General features: G+C 40.1%; 1 pseudogene; it reads right to left on the bottom strand.

Annotated features, from left to right (window-relative positions):
• Positions 1-1,612: 1,612 nt before the first annotated feature.
• On the bottom strand, positions 1,613-24,033 carry LOC105875404 (heterogeneous nuclear ribonucleoprotein D0 pseudogene; annotated as a pseudogene).
• Between the last annotated feature and the right edge of the window lie 1,198 nt (positions 24,034-25,231).

Here is a 25,231-nt window from a genome sequence, read left to right as displayed (position 1 = left end):
TTATGCTTGAGTCATGGTCATAGTGTACCCATCACACAGATAGTGTTCGTTGTACCTGTTAGGTAGGTTTTCACCCATACTCTCATTCCCTTCTCCCGATTGATTTCCACTGAGTTTTACTTCCCTCTGTGTCCACATGTGCTCCATGCATTGGTTACAATTTAATAGCAAGTATGGGTGGTTAGTTTTCCATTCTATAGATACTTCACTTAGGATAATGGTCTTCAGTTCCATCCAAATTGTTGCAAAAGGCCTTAATCCATCCATCTTCATGCATGTGTAGTATTCCATAGTATACATATACCACATTTTATTAATCTACTCATGTATTGACAGGTACTTGGGTTAATTCCACATCTTTGCAATTGTGAATTGTGCTGCAAATTGCAAGTGTCTTCAATAGAATGACTTCTTTTCCTTTGGGTAGATACCCAGTAGTGGGATTGCTGGATCAAATGGTAGATCTACTTTCAGTTCTTTGAGTAATCTCCATACTGTTTTCCATATAGGTTGAACTAATTTGCAGTCCCACAAACAGTGCATAAGCATTCCTTTCTCTCTGCATCCACACCAGCATCTATTGTCTTTGGACTTTTTAATAAAAGCCATTCTAACTCGGGTAAGGTGATATCTCATTTTGGCTTTAATTTGCATTTCCCTGATGATTAATGATGTTGAGCATTTTTCATATACTTATTTACCATTTTTCTATCGTCTTCTGAAAAGCTTCTGTTCATTCATGGCTTTTTTTCCACTTTTTAATGGGGTTGTTTATTTCTTGCTGATTTGTTTGAGTTCTTTATAGATTCTGTTTATTAGCTGTTTATCAGATATATGTCTTGCAAATATATTCTTCCATTCAGTATATTGTCTATTTGCTCTGTTAATTATTTCATTGGCTGTGCAGAAGCTTTTTAATTTTTTTTTCTTGTTGCTGTTATTGCCATTGGGGTCTTCTTCATAAAGGCTGATATCTAGAAGAGTTTTTCCAACATTTTCCTCTAGAATTCTTATGGTTTCATGACTTACAGTTAAGTCTTTTATCCATCTTGAATTAATTTTTGTGAGTGGTGAGAGATATGCATCCTATTTCATTCTTCTGCATGTGGCTATCCAATTTTCTAAGCACCATTTATTGAATAGGGGTTCTTTTGTCGTCTGATTTGTCAAAGATCAGTTGGCTATATGTGGATGGTTTCATATCTGGGTTGTATGTTCTGTTCCATTGGTCTGTGTCTCTATTTTTGTGCCAACATTTTGGTTACTAGAGCCTTGTTGTATAGTTTGAACTCTGATAGTGTGATGCTTCCTGATTTGTTTCTTTTACTTAAGATTGCTTTGGCTGTTTGGGGTCTTTTATGGTTCCAAACCAAGCGTAGAATTACTTTTTGTAGATCTGTGAAATATGATGTTGGTACTTTGATGGGGATGGCATTGAATCTGTAAATCACTTTGGTTAGTGTGGACACTTTTTTTTATACAAAAGGATTTATTTAAAAAAACAGACACTACTACATCATGACACTGTCACACTGGGCTTTTAACACAAGACTTGCTCTACAATACTGGGAGGGAAGGGCATAAAACACAAATTGATTCTGAAGCATAACAATTAAGAAATAAAACAATGAAAGCAAATTTCTTTTAATGAGAACTCAGAATTAAACTTCAGAGGGACCCAACGTCATACTTCCATTCGGGGACTTGATACAAAATATTTAGTTTGCACTGCTTGCTATTAGCAGGTGGCAGGAGCTACCTTCAAATGAATATTTAAATTGGAAAATACTGCATTCACCACCTTTTGGGGATAAGTTGCAAATGGAATAATTTAGTATGGTTTGTAGCTATTTTGATGACCACCTTACCTGGATACATTCCCATAACCACTGTGCTGGCCATCACCTCTTCCATGGGCTCTTCCTGCAAATCCTTCTCTAGAGCCCCACTGCTGCTGTTGCTGGTGCTGTTCCTTTGACATGGCTACTTTCATTTCACATTTACTAAGACCAACATTGTGGTATTTCTTTTCCATTATCTTCTTCACTGGTTCTTCTTCTTAAAGGTAATGAAGCAGAATCCACGCCTCTTATTGGTCTTGTTGTCCACGGGGAGCTCTATGGATTCCACCTCACCAAAACCACCAAGGTATTCCCTTACTTTCTCTTCAGGTGTATCTGGAGAAAGGCCACCAACAAAAATGTTTTTAAGCGGCTATTTTGTTTTCATTGCTTTGGCCCTTTTAGGATCAATCACTTTCCCAGTCAATTTATGTTCTTTCTGATCCATGACCTTATCTACACTCTCCGACTCTTCAAACAGCACAAAGCCGACACCCCTTGATCGCCCTGTGATAGGATCTAACTTCAGAGTGCAGTCTACAACTTCACCAAATTTGGAAAGGTAGTCCTTCAGATCTTTCTTTGTAGTGTCCCAGCTAAGGCCTCCTATAAACACTTTCCATTCTTCCCGCTGTGCCGTGGCTGCTTCAGAGTGTCGTGGGGAGCAGTTGGAATGGCCTTCGTCCTCCCCGTTCTTGCTGGCGTCCATCCTCGCCCTTCCGACTCTGAGCTGCAGCCCTCTGCGCCGCCGCCGCTGCCTGCCCCTCCTGCCCGCCCTTGGCCCCGCCTGCCCGCCCTTGGCCCCTCCTGCCCGCCCTTGGCCCCTCCTGCCCGCCCTTGGCCCCTCCTGCCCGCCCTTGGCCCCTCCTGCCCGCCCTTGGCCCCTCCTGCCCGCCCTTGGCCCCTCCTGCCCGCCCCTCCCCCGCCACCGCCCCTCCTGCCCGCCCTTCCCCCACCACGGCCCCTCCGCCCCCCTTGGCTCCTCCTGCCCGCCCCTCCCCCGCCACCGCCCCTCCTGCCCGCCCTTCCCCCACCATGGCCCCTCCTGCCTGCCCCCCTGCCCTCCCCTCCCCCGACGCAGCCCCTCCTTCCCGCCCCTCCCCCACCCCTCCCCCCCCAGCCCGCCCCCGAGGCTCCTCCTGCCCGCCCGGCGGAACTGCTCCTTCGGCAGGCGCTACCGCCGCCTCTGCCGTGTGCCCGCGCCCGCTCGCCAAGCACCAGGGCTGGCAGCCGCGAAGGCTCCTGCACCTCCGCCCGCCTCTCCTCCCGCTCCCGCAGGTGTAGGAATGCTACTGATTTGTGTACATTGATTTTTGTAACTTGAGATTTTGTTGGATTTGTCTATCAATTCCAGGGGTCTTTTGGTGGAATCTTTGGGGTTTTCTAGATATAAGAGAATATTATCAGCAAAAAGTGATAGTTTGACCTCCTCTTTCCCAATTTGGATACCGTTTCTTTCTTTCTCTTGCCTGATTGCTCTGGCAAGGACTTCCAGAACTATACTGAACAGAAGTGGAGATAGTGGGCACTCTTGTCTTGCTCCAGTTCTTAGTGGGAAGGCTTTCAATTTTTCCCCATTCAGTATGATGTTGACTGTGGGTATGTCATATATGCTTTTATGATCTATGCCTAATTTGTTGAGTTGTTTTTTTTCTTTTTTTTTTTATCACAAAGGGGTGCTGGATTTTGTTGAATTGTTTTTCTGCATCTATAGAGATTGTCATGTGGTGTTTGTTTTTGTTTATGTGGTGAATCACATTTATTGATTTGCATATGTTGAACCATCTTTGCATTCCTGGTATGAAGTCCAATTGGTCATGGTGGATTATTTTTTTGATGTATTGTAGAATTTGGTTTGCTAGTATTTTATTGTGGATTTTTGCACCTGTATTTACAAGGGATATTGGTCTTTAGTTTTCTTTTTTGTTGTATCCTTTCCTGGCTTTGGTATCAAGGTGATATTGGCTTCATAGAATGAGTTTGGGGGGATTTCCTCCTTCTCAATGTTATGGAATAGTTTCTGCTGTATGGGTGCCAGCTTTTCTTTGTAGGTCCGGTAAAATCGGCTGTGAATCCATCTGGTTGGGGGTTTTGTTGGAAGATTTTTTTGAGACAGAATCTCACTTTGTTGCCCAGGCTAGAGTGAGTGCCGTGGCATCAGCCTAACTCACAGCAACCTCAAACTCCTGGGCTTAAGTGATCCTCCTGCCTCAGCCTCCCAAGTACCTGGGACTACAGGCATGCACCACCATGCCCGGCTCATTTTTGTCTATATATATTAGTTGGCCAATTAATTTCTTTCTATTTATAGTAGAGATGGGGTCTCGCTCTTGCTCAGGCTGGTTTCTAATTCTAGACCTTGAGGAATCCACCCGCTGCAGCCTCCCAGAGTGCTAGGATTACAGGTATGAGCTACTGCGCCCGGCCAGAAGATTTTTTTTTTTTTATTTCAGCATATTATGGGGGTACAGATTTTAAGGTTTCAATAAAAGCCCATTTCCCCCTCCCCCCACAAGTCTGAGTCTCCATCATGACCATCCCCCAGATGGTGCACCTCTCACTCATTATGTATGTATATACCCGCCCCCCTCCCTCCTCCTACCTGCCCAATACCCTATTACTGTAGTAACTATGTGTCCACTTAGGTGCTACTCAGTTAATACCAGTTTGCTGGAGAATATATCTGGTGCTTGTTTTTCCATTCTTGGGATACTTCACTTAGTAGTATGGGTTCCAGCTCTAACACGGAAAATATAAGATGTGCTATATCACCTTTGTTTCTTAGAGCTGAATAGTACTCCATGGTATACATATACCACATTTTATTAATCCATTCTTGGATTGATGGGCACTTAGGCTGTTTCCACAGCCTTGCAATTATGAATTGTGCTGCTATAAACATTCGAGTGCAGGTGTCTTTTTTGTAGAGTGTCATTGGATCTTTTGGGTAGATGCCCAGCAATGGGATTGCTGGATCAAATGGTAGATTCACTTGTATCGCTTTAAGGTATCTCCATATTGCTTTCCACAGAGGTTGAACTAGTTTGCAGTCCCGCCAGCAGTGTAGGAGTGTTCCTCTCTCTCAGCAACCACGCCACCATTTATTGTTTGGAGATTTTTTGATAAAGGCCATTCTCACTGGAGTTAAGTGATATCTCATTGTGGTTTTGATTTGCATTTCCCTGATGATTAGAGATGTTGAGCATTTTTTCATATGTTTGTTGGCCATTCTTCTGTCTTCTTTAGAAAAATTTCTGTTCAAGTCCTTTGCCCACTTTTTAATGGGGTTATTTGACTTTTTCTTGCTGATTTTTGTGAGTTCTAAGTATATTGTAGTTATCAATCCCTTATCGGATTCATAGGATGTAAAAATTTTCTCCCATTCTGTAGGTTGTCTATTTACTTTCATGACTATTTCTTTGGCTGTGCAGAAGCTTTGTAGTTTGATCATGTCCCATTTATTTATTTTTGTTGCTGCTGTGATTGCCTTTGGGGACTTCTTCATAAACTCTTTGCCCAGGCCGATGTCTAGGAGAGTGTTTCCAACTTTTTCCTCTAGAGTTCTAATAGTTTCATACCTTAGGTTTAAGTCTGTTATCCAGCGTGAGTTGGTTTTTGTGAGAGGTGAAAGGTGTGGGTCCTGTTTTAGCCTTCTACAGGTGGCTATCCAGTTTTCCCAGCACCATTTATTGAAAAGGGATTCTTTTCCCCAGCGTATGTTTTTGTCTGCTTTGTCAAAGATTAGATGGCTATATGAGGATGGTTTTATATTAGGATTCGCACATCTGTTCCACTGGTCAATATTCCTATTTTTGTGCCAATACCATATTGATTTAATTACTACAGCTTTGTAGTATAGTTTGATATCTGGCATATTAATGATTCCCATTTTGTTTTTGTTGCCTAGAATTGCTTTTGATATTCGGGGTCTTCTTTGGTTCCATACAAAGCGTAAAATTAATTTTTCTATATCTGTGGAGAATGCTGATGGGATTTTAATAGGTATTGCATTGAATCTGTAGATCAGTTTGGGTAGTATAGACATTTTAATGATATTGAGTCTGCCGATCCACGAGCATGGTATGGATTTCCATCTGTTTACATCCTCTATTTCCTTCTTAAGTATTTCATAGTTCTCCCTGTAGAGGTCTTTTACGTCCTTGGTTAAGTATATTCCTAGGTCCTTTAATTTCTTTGTTGCTATTGTGAAGGGAATTGAGTCTTTGATTTGGTTCTCAATTAGACTGTTGTTGGCGTATATGAATGGCTCTGATTTCTGTGTATTGATTTTGTATCCTGAGACTTTACTAAATTCATTGATCAGTTCCAGAAGTTTCTTGGTTGAATCTTTGGGGTTTTCTAGATACAATATCACATCATCAGCAAACAGTGAAAGTTTGATCTCTTTTGCCCCTATTTGGATACCTTTGATTCCATTTTCCTGTCTGATTGCTGTAGCCAAGACTTCCAGCACTGTGTTGAACAGAAGTGGAGATAGTGGGCAGCCATGTCTGGTTCCAGTTCTAAATGAGAATGCTTTCAATTTTTCCCCATTCATTATGATGTTGGCTATGGGTCTGTCATATATGGCTTGTATCATTTTTAGGTATGTCCCTTCTATGCCTATTTTCTTCAGTGTTTGTATCTTGAAAGGGTGTTGAATTTTGTCAAAAGCTTTTTCTGCATCTATTGAATGAATCATATGGTCTTTGTTTTTGCTTCGGTTTATGTGGTGAATTGCATTTATAGATTTACGTATGTTGAACCATCCCTGCATCCCTGGGATGAAGCCCACTTGGTCGTGGTGGATTATTTTTTTGATAAGTGTCTGGATTCGGTTAGCTAAGATTTTGTTGAGAATTTTTGCATCTATATCCATTAGAGATATTGGTCTGTAGTTTTCTTTTTTTGTTGCATCTTTTCCTGGTTTTGGTATCAGAGTAATATTTGCTTCATAAAAGGTGTCGGGGAGGTTTCCGTTCTTCTAAATGTTGTGGAATAGTTTCTGCAAGATAGGTACTAGTTCTTCTTTGTAAGTGTGGTAAAATTCGGGTGTGAAGCCATCTGGACCGGGACTTTTGTTTTTAGGGAGATTTTTAATTGCTGTTTCTATTTCAGCTGTTGAGATTGGTCTGTTCAGGGAATCTATTTCTTCCTGGTTGAGCCTAGGGAGGCTGTGTGTTTCTAGAAATTTGTCCATTTCCTCCACATTTTCCAGTTTGTGTGCATAAAGATTTTTGTAGTATTCATACATTGTATCTTGTATCTCTTTGGGATCAGTTGTGATATCTCCTTTTTTATTCCTGATGGAGCTTATTAGAGATTTCTCTTTTCTGCTTTTCGTTAGCTTAGCCAGTGGTGTGTCAATTTTGTTTATTTTTTCAAACAAGCGTCTTTTTGTTTTATTAATCTCCTGAATAGCTTCCCTGTTTTCAATTTCGTTTAGTTCTGACTTGATCTTGTTGATTTCACTTCTTCTGCTGGGTTTGGGGTTGGTATGTTTTTCTTTTTCCAGCTCTTTGAGTTGTTTCATTAGATTGTCTATTTGTGATCTTCTTGTCTTTTGGTTATAGGCATTTATGGAGATAAACTTTTCTCTCAGAACTGCTTTAGCTGTGTCCCAGAGGAGTTGATAACTTGTCTCTCCATTGTCGTTTTCTTCATAGAACTTTTTATTTCCATCTTGATTTCTTCATTTATGAAGTAACCATTTAGTAGGAGGTTGTTTAATTTCCACGTTTTTGTGTAGAAATGTGAGTTTCTGTTAGGGTTGATTTCTGCTTTTATTCCACTGTGATCTGAGAAGGTACATGGTATGATTTGTATTTTTTTAAATTTCTTGAGATTTACTTTGTGTCCTAGGATATGGTCAATCTTAGAGAATGTCCCGTGATCTGATGAGAAGAACATATATTCACTGGATTTTGGGTAGAATGTTCTGTAAATGTAAGTCAGACCCAATTGTTCTAGAGTTTTGTTTAAGTCCATTATTTCTTTATTAATTTTCTGTTTGGAGGATCTGTCTCATGCCATCAGTGGGGTGTTGAAATCTCCGGTGATTATGGAGTTGCTATTAATCCATTTGCTTAGATCCAGTAAGGTGTGGTCTATGAAACTGGGTGCACCTAAGTTGGGTGCATATATATTTAAAATTGCTATCTCTTCTTGTTGAACTGTGCCCTTCACCATTATATAATGACCCTCTTTGTCTTTCACTACTTTTGTTGGTTTAAAAACTAAATCGTCTGAAATTAGAACTGCCACACCAGCCTTCTTTTGGCTTCTATTTGCTTGGAATATTGATCTCCACCCTTTTATTTTTAGTCTATATGCATCCTTGCAGGTTAGATGTGTTTCCTGAAGACAGCATATACTTGGCCTGTATTTTCTTACCCATTCAGCCAGCCTATGTCTCTTGAGTGGAGAGTTTAAGCCATTCACATTTATTGAGAGAACTGATAGGTAAGGTAGATTACTGGTCATTCTGTTGGGTTGGATGTTGTTGCTATGATTTCTGTCTTGAGCCATTGTAATATCTGGCCTTTAATATCTTTGGGTTTTGGTTGTTTTTATATTCGTGGGTTATTATTTTGATGTTCCGTACGTAACGCTGTTTTAAGTACTTCTTGTAGGGCTGGTCCTGTCTTAGTGAATTCTCTGAGCCTTTGCTTGTTTGAGAATGTTTTTATTTCTCCTTCATATATGAGGCTTAGGTTTGCAGGGAATAAGATTCTAGGGTGGGAATTGTTTTGTTTCAGAAGAGTGAGAATGGGGCCCCAGTCTCTCCTTGCTTGTAAAGTCTCATTAGAGAAGTCTGATGTTATTTGAATTGGCTTTCCCTTGTATGTTACTTGCTTCTTTTGTCTTACAGCTCTTAGAAGGGCCTCTTTAGTTGATACTTTGGTCAGTCTGATGACTGAATGTCGTGACGTCTTCCTGCTTGCATTGAATCTCCCATGGGTCCTCTGAGCTTCTTGAACTTGTATATCGAGATTTTGAGCAAGGCCTGGGAAATTTTCCTCTATTATATCTTCAAACATCTTGTCCAACCCTTGAGTGTTGTGTTCTTCCCCTTCTGGTAACCCTATGACCCTCACATTAGGTTTCTTCACATAATCCCACAGCTCTTGTAGGCTTTGCTCTTTTCTCTTGTTTCTCTGCTATATTTCTATGACTGATTTATTTAATTGGAGGGTGTTATCTTCAAGCTCTGAGATTCTGTCTTCTGTTTGATCTACCCTGTTCTTGAGACTTTCAACTGTATTTTGTAGTTCCTTGAATTGATTATTCATTTCCAGGAGTTCGGTTAAACTTTTCTTTATTGTGTCTATTTCCTTTTCCATATCCTGGAGGCTTTTTGTGGTTTCTTTGTGTTGGTTATTGAGTTGTTGTTGCAGCTCGGTGAATGTTCTTATGATCCACATACGAAATTCTTCTGTCATATTGGTTGCCTGATTTTGTTTGGTGTCCGTTTCTAGGGGGCTGTTGCTCCTCTTTGGGGGTGGGTTTTCTGTTTGGTTCTTCATGTTTCCTGAGTTCTTTCACTGACTTCCTCCTATGTCGATCAGTTGTTGTTTCTTTCCTTTAGGTTTTTGTTTAGGTATTCACACACCTTGTTTAGTTTCTGAGCCGTTAGGTGGTGTCTGTGGGTGAGATTCAACCACTCCCTGTATATTGAGTCGGTGGGTGCCGTGGAAAGGCTGTGCAAGATGCCGTCCCTGTCACTAGGTGTCGTTTGCTAGGAGGAACAGGCTATGCTCTTGATTTTGTGTCCTGTTATCAGCTTTTGTTCTGGGCGGAGCTGGGTTTTGTAAGCCTGCCCTCAGGCAGTTAGCAGGGGTCAAAGTTCTGTTCTCTGCTTCCAGGAAAAGCTGTCAGGGTGGGGCTGGAATTGCCCCGCTCAGCCAGAAAGTCTGCGTGTGGGGGTGGGGCTGTCTGAGACCCGCAGTCTGGAGTGGGCCTCGCTTCTTTCCACCCTCCCCAACTCCGCAGCTACTCCTGGGCCTCTTCCTGCAGGCCAGACCACAAGCCACCGGCCTCCCCGGACTGTGAAGCCGGCGGGGAGGTTCCCTGCACAGGAATGCCACCTGGGTTGGGCGCACGGCCTACTCCTGGGAGGAGGGTTGCCCTCTACGACGCTGATCCGCCCCTGGAGGCACGGACTCCTCAGTAGGCTGTTCACGTATAACCCTTCTGTGCCCCGGGTAATGCTAGACCTTGGTGCGGGGGATCTGGTCTGCAGGTCCGACCTCTGGGTCCCAGAGTTCAAACTGTATCCTCACCAGGGAGAGGATTTCCGGTCCCAATTCACCCACAGGGAGCCCAAGCTGGGTCTATGTCTCTCAGCCTCTGAGTTGGCACCTTTCTCCCGGGAACACTGTGCCAGCAGCACCTAGGAGGGCTGGTGGGTAGGGAGCTCACAGTCTGAGTTCCCCTGAGTCAGTTGTAGGGTCCCAAAAGGGAAGGTCCCGTTCCTTGGAGGTGCCTCTGGCTGGTGGCTGTATTGTCTCTCTAGGCAGCCGCGGGTAGGGTCGGCAGAGGGGAGGAGGAGGCAATATGGCGCCTGCCGCGCGGCTCAGGTCTGTGCACATGGAGGTGCCCGGACGAAGTTGGGAACCTGGTGCCACGTCTGCTACAGGCTCACCGCTGGCTGGCGGCGGTTGTCTCTGGGCTGGCATCCGCAGGTCTCTCCACCCGCTGGGGAGCCCTCCAGCAGTCCCAAATGCAGGGGAGGGGAAACAGCAAATCCACCTACCCTTGCCACTGGTCTCCGGGCTGCTCTGGTGGTCTCAGCCTCCAGTTCTCCTCCGCAGCCTCATCCTGTGGAGTCTCCCGGGGTCTTAGGTACACCTCCTTCCGGCCCTCGTCCGCTGTATGCTTGTCTTCTTGCTTCTTTTTTCTAATTTCTGCTAGAATCTGTCTTTTCTGCAGAGACACTCTGGCGGTGTTTCTCGTCCGACATCTTGCTCCACCCCCCTGGTAGATTTTTTTAGTACTGCTTCAATATTATTGCTTTTTATTGATCTGCTCATGAGTTCTATTTCTTCCTCATTGAGTCCTGGGAGGTTTTTTGTTTACAGGAATTTGTTCATTTCCTCTACATGTTCACGTTTTGTGTGTAGATATTTTCATGGTATTCACAGATGATATTTTGTATTTCTGTGGTATCAGTTGTAACATTTCACTTTTCATTTCCACTTGAGCTTACTTGGGTCCTTTCTCTTCTATTCCTGGTTAATCTAGCAATTTGTTAATTTTATTTATCTTTTCAAAGAACCAACTTCATTTTATTGATCTTTTGTATTTTTTTTCCCCATTTCATTTAGTTCTGCTGTAGTGTTAGTTATTTCTTTTCTTCTGCTGGTTTTGGATTTGGTTTGTTCTTCCTTTTCTAGTTCTTTGAGTCATGTCATTAGATTGTGGATTTGTGATTATTCTGTCTTTTCAATTTAGGGATTTAAGTCTATGAATTTTCCCTTTAAATTGTTTTTGCTAAACCCCATAGATTTTGATAGCTTGTGTTCTATTTGTTCTTCAGCTTAGGAAATCTTTGATTTCCATCTTAATTTCATTATTGCCCCAATAATAATTTAGCAGCAGGTTATTTAATTTCCTTGACTTTGTGTAGAATTGTGTGTTTCAATTGGAATTGACTTCTAGTTTTATTTCACTGTGGTCTGAAAAGATACATGATATGATTTCTATTTTTTTGAATTTCGTGAGACATGTTTTATAGACTAAGGTGTGATCTGTCTTGGAGAATGTTCCATGTGCTGACAAGAAGAATGTATATCAGTAGTTTTTTTGGGTAAAATATTCTGTAAATGTCCATTAGGCCCATTTATTCTAGCGTCCATTTAAGTCCAGTGTTTATTTATTTTCTGCCAGTGATCTGTCCAGTTGTGTACTGGGGTGTGAAGTCCCTAGCAATTACAAGCTGCTGTTAATCTCTTTGCTTAGATCTAGTAGCATTTGCTTTATGAATCTGAGTGCTTCTGTGTTAGGTGCATAAATATTTAGGATTGTTATGTTTTCTTGTTGAATTGCTTTCTTTACCATTATATGCTGACTGTCTTTCTCTTTCTATACTATTGTTGATTTAAAGTCAATTTTATCTGATATGAGAATGGCTGGCTACACTTGCTTTCTCTTGGTTTCAATTTGCATGGAGTAATTTTTTCCATCCCTTCACCTTGAGTCTATATGAGTCCTTGTTTGTTAGATACGTTTCCTGGAGACAGCACACAGTGGGTTGTATGTTTTTAGACATTCAAGCAGCTTCTGTCTCTTGTGTGGGGCATTCAGACCATTTTTTTAGAATTGATATAGATTGGGATACTGAATTGATAGAATTGGGATATTCTTCTGTTCATCCTGTTGGGTAGTACCTTATTTCTTTGTTTCTCCTCTTGTGCTATTGTTTTATATGAGTTCTGAGCTTTTGATTTTGTGTGGTTTTACACTGATAAGTGTCTCTTGTGCTGATCCACATATAATGTTATTCTGAGTATTTCCAGCAGTGCAGGTCTGGTCTTCACAAATTCTCTCAGTGTTTGCTTATCTGGTAAAGTCTTTATTTCTCCTTCAGTTATGAAACTTAGTTTTTCATGATACAAAATTCTAGGCTGGTGGTTGTGTTTAAGAAGGCAGAAAATGAGGCCTCAATTCCTTCTGTCTTGTAATGTCTCAGTTGAGAAGTCTGTAGTTAGCCTGATCAGTTATTTTTGTAAGTTACTTGATATTTTCACCTCATGGCTGGCAGGAGTTCCTTCTTCCTGTTGACTTTGGCCAGTCTGATGAGTATGTGTCTTGGTGATTGCTTCTTTGCAATGAATTTCCCAGGTGTTCTTGAGCTTCTTGTACTTCGATGTCTAAATATCTGCAAGACCAGGGAAGTTTTCCTCAATTATTCCCTCAAATAGGTTTTCTAGCCCATGTGTGTTTTCTGCTCAGGGATGTGTATGATTCTTGTATTTGGCTGTTTTACATTATCCCATGTTTCTTTGTTTTTTCATCTTAATTCTCTTGTTCTTTATTTTTGACTGACTGAGTCAATTTGATAGTATTATCTTTAAGCTCTTGGGTTCTTTCTTCTGCCTGGTCTAGTCTATTCTTAAAGTTTTCCACTGTGTTTCGTATTTCCTTAAGAGAAATTTTCATTTCCAGAAATTCTATTTGGTTTTTTACAAATATGTCAATCTCCTTAGTGAATTTTTTCTTTCATTTCCTGAATTGTTTTTTGGTTTTTTTGAGTTGATTTTCCATTTTCTCTTGAATTTTATTGAGCTTCCTTATAATCCATATTTGAAATTCTTTATCTGTCATGTAAATATTTTCATTTTTGTTGATATCCATTGCTAGAGGTATGGTGTTCCCTTTTAGGGGTGTCTTTGCATTCTGATTTTTCATACTTCTGGAATTCTTTTGCTGATTCCTTCTCATCTGTAGTAGCCATTGCTTCTTATTTTTGGATTTTCTTTTGTTTAGATGGTGCCTTCCCCCACCCTCACTTTTAATGGTGCATTTGCAGCATATGTTAGGTAAGGATATTTGGTTTTGCTTGTGGTGCTTTCATGGTGGTCTAGGTTCTGGGTGAATATAGTTATAGATATCCTTAGTGTGGTGATTTTCTTAGTTGGTTGTTGTTTATAGGCTGTCGCAGTGCTGAGCTATGTATGTGGAAAGATTCCCTGTCTTTGATGAGGGAGGATGGACGTCTTTGAAATCCTTTCTCCATTCCCAGCCCTGTGGTCTTTTTAACAGTGTGAATTGTATTTGCATACCCAGTTTAATATTTGGAACAGTAGGTGATGCTTTTTGGTAAGAATAACCACACTCTGTTTGATTGAGTCAGTAAATGATGTAAGGGGCTGTGTGAATTTACCTCCCTATCAGTAGGTGGCACTTGTCAGAAAGAACAGTCTGCCGTATTGTTGTTGAGACCTGTAACTGGCTTTGGTTCCTTAAGGGTAGTGTTCAAATGCTCCAGATGGTGGGTGGGCCCTGGAACTTCTAGGTGAGTCCATATTCTCTGCCATAGCAGAGGTGTGTGGGGGATTGAGGCTGGGATGGGTCAGATGAGCCTGCCCTCAGGCTCCACAAAAGTTGGTAAGGTAGTTGTGTTGGCAGGGGTCAAAGATCTGCTCCCAGGCCACGGGGGTGGGGTGGGAGTGTGGGGGTGACTGAAATGGCCTCACCAAGCCAAAGTCTGCTTTTGGGGGAGGGGCCATCTGAGATTCACAATCTGACTGTCAGGAGCAGGTTTTGCTCTTCTACTCCCTCCCCTGCTCTGTAGACTCCCCCAGGTGTCTGCCAGCAGGCAGGAGGTCAAACTAGCAGAGCTCCCCCACAGGTGTGCTGTGGCTGGGGCCACATTGTGGCCTCTTTTCAGTTCTGCCCATGTGGCTTTCTGGCCTCCTTAGGGTAGTGCACAAATCTCCCTTCCTTGTCCCTGAGCAGCATGATCAAGTCCTGGGGGGTACAGTATATGGCCTGCAGGCCTGTCCTTGGGTTTCCAAAGTCCAATACCTTACCATGTCAGGGAGAAGAGTGTCGGTCCCAACTTGACTGTGGGGTGTTCAAGGAGGTTTGATGTCCTTCTGCTTTGGGGTATGCCCTCCTTGATCGAGCAGCCAGGCAAGCAGCACCAGATGGGCAGTTAGCAGGCAGCTCACAGTGTGAGCACCCCTTAGTCCTCTGCAGTTCTTTAAGAGGAAAGGTTTGAGCCCCACTTTCTGTGGAAGTCTTGGTGTGGCGGATGGACCAATAGAGAGCAAGAGCAGTTCTGTGAGCCCTGGCTCAGTCATCTCTCTTGGCAGCCATGGCTGGGGGAGCCGAAGAGGAGGAAAAGAGTCTAAATGGAGGAAAACTAGCACTCTGGTTGTCTCTGTCCCCCTTTCAAGAAGGCAGTCCACCTGGAATGTCCAGACCCTGTGGTCATGTAAATCCCTCAGAACCCATCAGACCTCTGTGGCTCCCACAGTCTGGGCCAGAGTTGGGAAGTGTTTGTGTGGGAATGAGTGCAATGAAAACTTAGGGGCTGAAGCCCCTTGAGGAGGAGAAAGGCACACAGTGGGTGGATAAGCAATATGGCACCTACTCTCTTGACTTGGGTCTGCAGGAAGCAACCCCAAGGGAGCTGACAGCTTGGCATTTTGTCCTCAATAAGCTCCCAGTTCACTGGTGGCAGCAGCTTTGGGGCTTGTGAGGGTAGAAAGCTCTCCACCAGCTCGGGAGCCACTGACTTCCAGTGATATGGGGGAGGAAGAAACAACCTGCTTCACTTACCTTTCTCACTGGACTCCAAGCCTCTTGGGGGTAAATCTCTGCTGACATCTTGCTCCTTGTTCTGTTCTGCAACTTCTTCCTATGGAATCTTTGGTAGGTTCTGACACTTTTCCTCTCATAATTATACCCTATATTTGTTTGTTTGTTTTCTCTTTTTCACCTAACACTTTTCCTTCTTTCTGAGATGATCTAGTGGCTGGTATCTCTGGTCTACTATCTCATCTCCAGAATCCCTGACTTTCTCATCATTCATGTGTCCATTTAAGTTGCACTTTAAATTTCCTTCAAGGACTTTTCTTTTCTTTTTTATTTCAAAATATTAATGGGGTGCAAATGTCTTTGTTACATGGATACACTGTATAATGTTTAAGTCAGGACTTTCAGTGTGCCTGTCACCAGGACAGTGTTCATTGCATCATTAGGTAAGTTTTCATCCCTCACCCTCCTCCCCATCCCTTTCTTAGTTTCCAATGTCCTTTACATCTATTTCTGCTTGCATATACCCATTGTTTAGCTACCACTTATTAGTGAGAACATGTGATGTTTGTTTTTCCATTCCTGATATACTTCACTTAGGGTAATGGTCTCTAGTTTCATCCAAGTTGCTGTGAAAGACATTATTTCATTCCTTTATGTGGGTGAATAATACTTCGTGGTGTGTGTGTGTGTGTGTGTGTGTGTGTGTGACTATATTAATATAAATCACATTTTCTTTATCCACTTAAGAATTTATGGGCTCATTCCATATCTTTGTAATCATGAATTATGCTGTGATAAACTTTTGAGTGCAGTTGTCTCTTTGATTAAAGCATTTCCTTTCCTTTGGGTACATATCCAGTGATGGGATTGCTGGATCGAATGATAAGTCTACTTTTACCTCTTTGAGAAATCTTCATACTATTTTCCATAGGGGCTGTAGCAGTTTGCAGTCTCACCAACTTTATAAGTGTTCATTTCTCTGTGCACCCATGCCAGCATCTGTTGTTTTTTGATTTTTTAAAAAAATTTTGGTTGTCATTTCTAACATGTTTTTTGACCTTTTAATTATGGTCATTTTGACAGGGGTAAGTTGGTATCTAACTGTGATTTTAATTTCCATTTCCATGATGATTAGTGATGTTGGACATTTTTTCATATGTCTGTTTTTCATTTGTCTATCTTTTTGAATTCTGTTCATGTCTTTTGCACACTGTTTGATGAAGTTGTTTGTTTTTTTTCCTGATGATTTGTTTGACTTCCTTGTAGGTTTTGGATATTAGTCCTGTGTCACATTATTAGGTCTGGTGGAGGGTAAACATGTGGCAAGGAAGTGGCTAAGGTTGAGAGTGGTAACCATATTGCAATTAAGAACCAAATTGCAGGTAGAAACTGTTCCCTGGTGGGCACACACATAGTAAAAAGTTCCTAGTACCCTTTAACTAATCTAGAGCTCATTACCATCTAAGTAGCATAACATGGGTGGAGGTTCATGAAAAATTCTGGGGAAGACAAATGTATAGTAAGGAAACTGTCATATAACCTACCCTGTTATGTAACCTGTTATATAACACCAATCTATCACCACAAAAGATGAGAAACAACAACCAATCCTACCAGAAGAAAGACAAGACAAACTAATATGCTTTGCTGTGCAGAAGATTTTTAATTTAATTAAGTTCTATTTATTTTTTGTTATTGCTGTATTTGCCTTTGGGGTCCTGGTTATAAATTCTTTGCTTACAGCTATGTTTAGAAGAGGTTTTTCCTACTTTTTTTTCTAGAATTTTTATGGTTTCAGGCCTTACATTTAAGACTTTAATCCATGTTGAATTAATATTTGTATATGGTAAGAGATAGTGGTCCTGTTTCATTCTTCTGTATGTGGCTACCCAATTTTCCCAGTATCTTTTAATGAATAGAGTAGCCTTTCCCCAATATATGTTTTTATCTGCTTTCTCAAAGATCAGTTGGTGATAATTATATCGCTTTATTTCTTGGTTCACTATTCTGTTACATTGGTATATGTTCCTACTTTTATATCAGTGCCATGTTATAGACTTGTAGTCTAATTCAAAGTCAAATAATGTAATTCCTCCAGGTTTGTTCTTTTTGCTTAAGATTGCTTTGGCTGTTTAGGCTCTTTTTGGTTCAATATGAAGCTGAGGATTTTTTTCCCTAAATATGTGTAATAAGACTTTGGTAATTTTATGGGAATTGTATTGAATCTGTAAATCATTTTGGTCAGTATGGACATTTTAACAATGTTGATTCTTCCAATCCATGAGCATGGGATATTTCTCCATTTGTTTGTGTCATCTATGATTTCTTTCATTAGTGTTATGTATTTCTTAGTATAGAGATCTTTCACCTCCTTAAGTATATTCCTAAATATTTTATTTTCTTTGTAGCTACTGTAAATGGCATTAAGTCCTTGACTAGACTCTCAGATTGACCGTTATTAGTATATAGAAATGCTATTGATTTGTGTATGTTGATTTTGTGACATGAGACTGTGCTGAATTTGTCAATTCTAGGAGCTTTTTCCTGGAGTCTTTACGATTTTCTAGGTACAAGATCATATCTTTGGCTAACAGGGATAGTTTGATCTCCTTTTTCCCAGCTTTGATACCCTTTATTTCTTTTTCTTGCCTAATTGCTCTGTCTAGAACTTCTGATACTATGTTAAATAGAAGTGGTAACAGTGGGCACCCTTATCTTGTTCCAGTTTTTAAGGGGAATGCTTTCAACACTTCTTCATTCATTATGATGTTGGCTGTGCATTTATCATATATGTATTTTATAATTTTGAGGTATGTTCCTTCTATGCCTCATTTGTTGAGGGCTTTTATCATGAAAGGGTGCTAGATTTATCGGATGCCTTTTCTGCATCTATTGAGGTGATCATATGATCCTTGTTTTTGCTTCTCTTTATCTGGTGAATCACATTGATATTGAATCATCCTTGCATCCCTGGGATGAGGCCCAGTTGATTATGGTGTATTACTTTTTTGATGTGATGTTGAGTTTGGTTGGCCAGTATTTTGTTTGTGATTTTTGCATCAGTGTTCAAAAGGGATATTGGTCTGTGATTTTTTTTGTGTGTGTGTGCTTTCCTGGCTTTGATATCAAGGTGATACTGGCTTTATAGCATGTGTTAGGGAAAAATCTCTCTTTCTCAATGTTGGGAAATAATTTCTGTAGGATAGGATCAAGTTTTTCTTCATAGATCTGGTAGAATTCAGCTGTGTCACCTTTTGGTCTGGGGCTTTTTAATTGGGATATTTTTTATTACTGCCTGAATCTTGCTGCTTGTTATTGGTCTGGGTAGGATTTCTAATTTTCCTGATTCAGCCTTGGGAGGTTGTGTGTTCCAGGAATTTAACCATTTCCTCTAGGTTTCCTAGTCAATGTGTATAGAGATTTTCATAGTATTCATGGATGATATTTTTTATTTCTGTGGTATCAATTGTAATTTTTACTTTTTAATTTCTGATTGAGGTTATTTGATTTCTTCCTTTTCTATTTCTGGTTAATTTGTCTGTGGTCTACTGATTTTGTTTATCTATTCAAAGAACTGGCTGTTTGTCTCTTTAATTATTTGTATTGTCTTTTTGATTTTCATTTCAATTATTAATAGTTCTGCTCCAAGCTTTGTTATTTCTTTCCTCCTGTTACCTTTGGTTTTGGTTTGTTCTTTTTTTCTAGTTCCTTGAAGTATGACATTAAGTTGTTAATTTGTGATCCTTTTGTATTTTTAATGTGAACATTTAAGGCTATGAACTTTCCTTTTAGCACTGCTTTTACTGTATGTCATAGATTTTGAAAGCTTGTGTGCCCTTTTTCATTTGGCCCAAAGAATGTTTTGATTTCCATCATAAGTTTATCATTGATGCAAGTATTGTTCAACAGCAGGCTATTTAATTTCCATGGCTTTGTATGGATTAAGAGTTTCTCTTGGAATTGATTTCCAGTATTATTGCACTATGGACTGAAAAGATACATGGCATGATTTTGATTTTTCTGAATTTGCTGAGACTTATTTTGTGGCCTAAAATATAAACAATGTTGGAAAATGTCCTATTTGCTGATGAGAAGATTGTATATTATATATTTTTGTGTTAGAGTGTTCTGTAAAAGTCTATTAGGTCCATTTGTTCTAGAGTCTTATTTAAGTCCAGTGTTGTTGGTTTTCTGCTTTGGTGATGTATTTAGTTTTTTCAGTGGTGTGTTGAAGTCCACTGCAATTATGATGCTACTATTTATTTCTTTAATTATTATTGTATTTTTAATTTTTTAAATTTCAGCATATTATAAGGGTACAAATGTTAGGGTTACGTATATTGCCCATGCCCCCTCTCCCCCCTAGAGTCAGAGCTTTAAGCATGACCATCACCCAAATGTTGCACATCTCACTCATTATGTTTGTATATACCCATCCCCTCCTCACCCCTCCCACCTGCCTGACATCCGATAAATCTTATTCTTATATGTCCACTTAGGTGTTGATCCATTAATGCCAATTTGCTGGTGAGTACATGTGGTGCTTGTTTTTCCATTCTTGAGATACTTCAAGTAGAAATGGAATGGGTTCCAGCTTTATTCAGGAAAATACAAGAGGTGCTATATCACCATTGTTTCTTAAAGCTGAATAGTACTCGATGGTATACATATACCACAGTTTATTAATCCACTCATGTATTGATGGGCACTTGGGTTGTTTCCATACCTTTGCAATTGTGAACTGTGCTGCTATGAATATTCGAGTACAGGTGTCTTTTTGTAGAGTGCCATTTCATCTTTTGGGTAGATGCTCAGTAGTGGAATTGCTGGATCAAATGGTAGATCTACTTGTATCGCTTTAAGATATCTCTATATTACTTTCCATAGAGATTGAACTAGTTTGCAGTCCCACAAGCAGTGTAAGAGTGTTCCTATCTCTCCACATCCATGCCAACATTTATTGTTTTGGGACTTTTTGATAAAGGCCATTCTTACTGGAGATAGGTGATATTTCATTGCAGTTTTGATTTGCATTTCCCTGATGATTAGAGATGTTGAACATTTTTTCATGTGTTTGTTGGCCATTATTCTGTCTTCTTTAGAAAAGTTTCTGTTCATGTCCTTTGCCTATTTTTGATACGGTTGTTTGATTTTTTCTTGCTGATTTTCCTGAGTTCTAAGCAGATTCTATTTATCAGCCCTTTATTGGATGTGTAGCTTGCGAAAATTTTCTCCCATTCTGTGGGTTGTCTGTTTGCTCTCTTGACCATTTCTTTGGATGTTCAGAAGCTTTTTAATTTGATCAGGGCCCATTTGTTTATTTTTGTTGCTGCTATGATTGCCTTTGGGGTCTTCTTCATAAATTCTTTGCCTGAGCCAATGTCTAGAAGACTATTTCCAACGTTTTCCTCTAGAATTCTAGTAGTTTCACACCTAAGGTTCAAGTCTGTTACCCAGCATAAGTTGATTTTGGTGAGAGGTGAAAGGTGTGTGTCTTGTTTCAGTCTTCTACATGTGGCTATCCAGTTTTCCCAGCACCATTTACTGAATAAGGATTCTTTTCTCCAGTGTATGTTTCTGTCTGCTTTGTCAAAGATTAGTTGGCTATATGAGGATGGCTTTATATCTGGGTTCTTGGTTCTGGTCAATGTTCCTGTTCTTGTGCCAATACAAAGCTATTTTAATGACTGTAGTCTTGTAGTATAGTTTGAAGTCTGGTAAATTGATACCTCCTATTTTGTTTTTATTGCCTAGGATTGATTTTGCTATACAGGGTCTTCTCTGGTTCCATACGAAGCATAAAATTATTTTTTCTATATCTGTGAAAAATGATGGTGGCATTTTGATAGGGACTACATTGACTCTGTAGGTCACTTTGGGTAGTATAGACATTTTAACAATGTTGATTCTGCCGAGCCATGAGCATGCTATATTCTTCCACTTATTTATGTCCTCTGCTATTTCCTTCTTCAGTGTTTCATAGTTCTTCCTGTAGAGGTCTTTTACCTCCTTAGTTAAATATATTCCTAGGTACTTTATTTTTTTTGTTGCTATTTTGAAGGGAATTGAGTCTTTGATTTGGTTCTCACTTTTACTGTTGTTGGTGTGTATGAATGCCTCTATTTCTGTGTATTGATTTTGTTTCCTGAGACTTAACTAAATTCATTTATTAATTCAAGGACACTCTTGGTTGAATCCTTGGGGTTTTCTAGGTGTAATATCATGTCATCAACAAAGAATGAAAGTTTGATTTCTGCTCCCTTTTGGATGCCCTTTATTCTGCTCTCTTGTCTGATTGCTGTAGTAAGGACTTCCAGCACTATGTTGAAGAGAAGTGGAGATAGTGGGAAACCTTGCGTTGTTACAGTTCTAAGTGGGAATACTTCCAATTTTTCCCCATTCAGTATGATATTGGCTGTGGGTTTGTCATATAAGACTTGTATCATTTTTAGGTAATTCCCAACTATGCTTATTTTGTTGAGCGTTCTTATCATAAAAGGGTGTTGAATTTTTTCAAATGCTTTTTCTATGTCTATTGAGAGGATCATGTGGTCTTTGTTTTTGCTTCTGTTTATATGGTGAATTATATTTATAGATTTGCATATATTGAACCACCCCTGCATCTTGGGATGAATCCCACTTGGTGTGATGGATTATTTTCTTGACAAGCACCTGAATTCAATTGGCTAGGATTTTGTTGAGAATTTTTGCATCTATATTCATTAGGGATATTGGTCTGTAGTTTTCTTTCTTTGTTGCATCCTTTCCTAGTTTTGGTAGCAGGGTTATGTTCACTTCATAAAATGTGTTGAGGATGATTCCATCCTTCTCAATGTTGTGGAATAATTTCTGCAGGATAGGCGCCAGTTCTTTGTAGGTGTGGTAAAATTCCGGTGTGAAACCATCTGGTCCAGGACTTTTCTTTTTTTTTTTTTTTTTTAGAGACAGAGTCTTGCTCTGTTTCCTAGGCTAGTGTGAGTGCCGTGGCATAGCCTAGCTCACAGCAACCTCAAACTTCTGGGCTCAAGCAATCCTGCTGCCTCAGCCTCCTGAGTAGCTGGGACTACAGGCATGTGCCACCATGCCTGGCTAATTTTTTATGTATGTATTAGTTGGACAATTAATTTCTTTCTATTTATAATAGAGACGGAGTCTTGCTCTTGCTCAGCCTGGTTTCAAACCCCTGACCTCGAGCAATCTGTCTGCCTCCGCCTCCCAGAGTGCTAGGATTACAGGTGTGAACCACCGCACCCGGCCAGGACTTTTCTTTTTAGGAAGGTTTTTATTGCTGTTATAATTTCAGTACTTGATATTGGTCTATTCAGGAATTCTAAATCTTTCTTGTTTAGCCTAGGAAGGCTGTGTGTTTCTAAGAAATTGTCCATTTCTTCCACATTTTCCAGTTTGTGTGCATAGAGGTTCTTGTAGTATTCATAAATTATATCTTGTATCTCCATGGAATCTGTTATAATTTCTCCTTTATTGTTCCTGATGGAGCTTATTAGAGATTTTTCTTTTTGGCTTTTTGTTAGTCTAGCCAAAAGTGTATCAATTTTGTTTATTCTTTCAAAGTACCAACTTTTCGTTTTATTAATCTTTAGTATAGTTTCCCTGTTGTCAATTTTGTTTAGTTTCAATTTGTTCTTAATGATTTCACTTCTTCTGCTGGGTTTGGGGTCAATCTATTCTTCTTTTTCCAGCTCTTTGAGACAATTCATTAGGTTGTCTATCTGCGATCTTTTTGACTTTTGGATATAGGCATTTATGGAAATAAACTTTCCCCTCAGGACTGCTTTAGCTGTGTCCCACAGGTTTTGATAAGTTGTGTCACCTTTGTCATTTTGTTCAAAGAATCTTTTGATTTCCATCTTGATTTCCTCGTTTATGAAGTCATCATTCAGCAGAAGGTGGTTTAGTTTTCATGACGTTGTGTAGAAATGAGAGTTCCTGTTAGGGTTGATTTCTACAGTTATTCCATTGTGATCTGAAATGATACATGGTATAATTTCTGTTTTTTTAAAATTGTTTGAGACATGCGTTGTGTCCTAGGATATGGACAATCTTAGAGAATGACACCTGAGCTGATGAGAACAATGTCTATTCAGTGGTTTTAGTGTAGAATGTCCTGTAAATGTCAGTCGAGTCCATTTGTTCTAGAGTTCTGTTTAAGTCCATTATTTCTTTGTTAATTTTCTGTTTGGAGGATCTGTCCTGTGCTGTCAGTGGGGTGTTAAAGTCTCCAGCTGTTATGGTGTTGTTGTTTATCCATGTGTTTAGATCAAGTAGAGTTTGCTTTATGAATCTGGGTGCACCTAGGTTGGGTGTATACATTTTTAGAATTGTTATGTCTTCTTGTTGAACTGTACCCTTCACCATTATATAGTGACCTTCTTTGTCTTTTATTACTTTTGTTGATTTAAAAACTAAGTAATCTGTGATCAGCACCACAACGCTAGCTTTCTTTTGGCTTATGTTTTCTTGAAATATTGTTCTCCACTCTTTTACCTTTAGTCTAACTTCATCCTTGCAGATTAGATGTGTTTCCTGAAGGCAGCAGATACTTGGCTTGTATTTTTTTATCCATTCGGCCAGCCTATGTCTCTTGAGTGGGGAGTTCAAGCCATTCATATTTATTGAGATTACTGATAAGTTGGGCAGATTTCTGTTCATTATGTTGGGCTGGCAGGTAGAGAGCTCACAGTCTGGGTACCCCTCAGTCAGCTGTAGGGCCCCAAAAGGGAAGGTCCCATTCCCTGAGATGCCCCAGGGTGGTGGTTGTATTGTCTATCTTGGCAGCCACAGATAGGGAAGGGGGAGGGGAGAATTTAGTAATATGGTGCCTGCTGAGTGGCTCGGGTCTGTGCACATGGAGGTGCCCTGAGGAAGCTGGGAGTCTGGTGCCATGTCTACTACAGGCTTACCGCATACTGGCAGTGGCCATCTCTGGGCTGGTGTCTGCAGGACTCTTCAACTGCTGGGAAGCCCACCAGTAGTCCGAGATGCAGGGGAGGGGAAAGTTAACCTCTCCACCTACTCTTGCTGCTGGTCTCCAAGCTTCTTGGGAGTTAACTTCTTCCAGTTCTCCTCCACAACCTCCTCCTATGGAGTCTCTTGAGGTCCCAGGTACCCCTCCTTCTGACCCTCATCTGATGTATGCTTGTCTGTTTGCTTATTTCTTCTACTGTCTTCTAAAATCTGTCACTTTTGCAGAGACATTCTGACTGGCAGTGTTTCTCATCTGCCATCCTGCTCCACACCCTATTTCTTTAATTAGATATAGTAGAATTTGTTTCATTAATCTGAGACCTCCTATGTTAGCTGCATATATATTTAAAATTGTTATGTCTTCTTGTGAAGTGGCTACATTTATCATTATATAATGACCATCTCTGTTTTTTTTTCCTTCCATTGTTAATTTAAAGTGAATTTTATTTGAAATGAGAATGGCTATACTTGCTCACTTTGGTTTTCCATCTGTGTGGAATATTTTTTCCATCCTTTTACTTTGAAACTGTGTGAGTTTTTGTGAGTTAGATGTATTTCTTGGAGACAACATGTATTTGAGTTGTAACTTTTTATCCATTTAGCCAGTCTATGTTTTTTCAGTGGAGCATTAGGACTCTTCACATTCAGTATTAGTATTGATATGTGCAAATCTGTTATATTCATTGTGTTGGGTGATGCCTTGTTGTTTTGTTTTCCATCTTATGCTAGTGTTTTATAAGAGCTATGAGCTTACCTTTTGGGTGTTTTTACACTGGATGGTATCTATTGTCTGTTCTATGTATTAATATAGTGCAGTTTTGAGCATTTATTGTAGAGCAGGTCTAGGTACCATGTTTCCCAGAAAATAAGACAGGGTCATATATTTATTTTTCCTCAAGAAGACACCCTAGGGCTTATTTTCAGGGGATATATTATTTTTTAAGTACAGTACAATAATGTACATTTATTCAAATATTGTTAAGTCGTCTTCTTCTGGAACATCATCATAACTCTCCAAACCCTGAATTCCATCCTGAATTTCTTGCGACTCTGTTTCCTTTAGAACCATTGACCCCAATCTCTCATGTTGAGCAATAGAGCTCTCATGGGGCAGATGAGGAGGGCTGCTCATCTTATTT

This window comes from Microcebus murinus, chromosome 23 (genome assembly GCF_040939455.1).
Source record: "Microcebus murinus isolate Inina chromosome 23, M.murinus_Inina_mat1.0, whole genome shotgun sequence".
In the NCBI taxonomy this organism is placed as follows: Eukaryota; Metazoa; Chordata; class Mammalia; order Primates; family Cheirogaleidae; genus Microcebus; species Microcebus murinus.
This window is presented reverse-complemented; position numbering and strand designations above follow the sequence as displayed.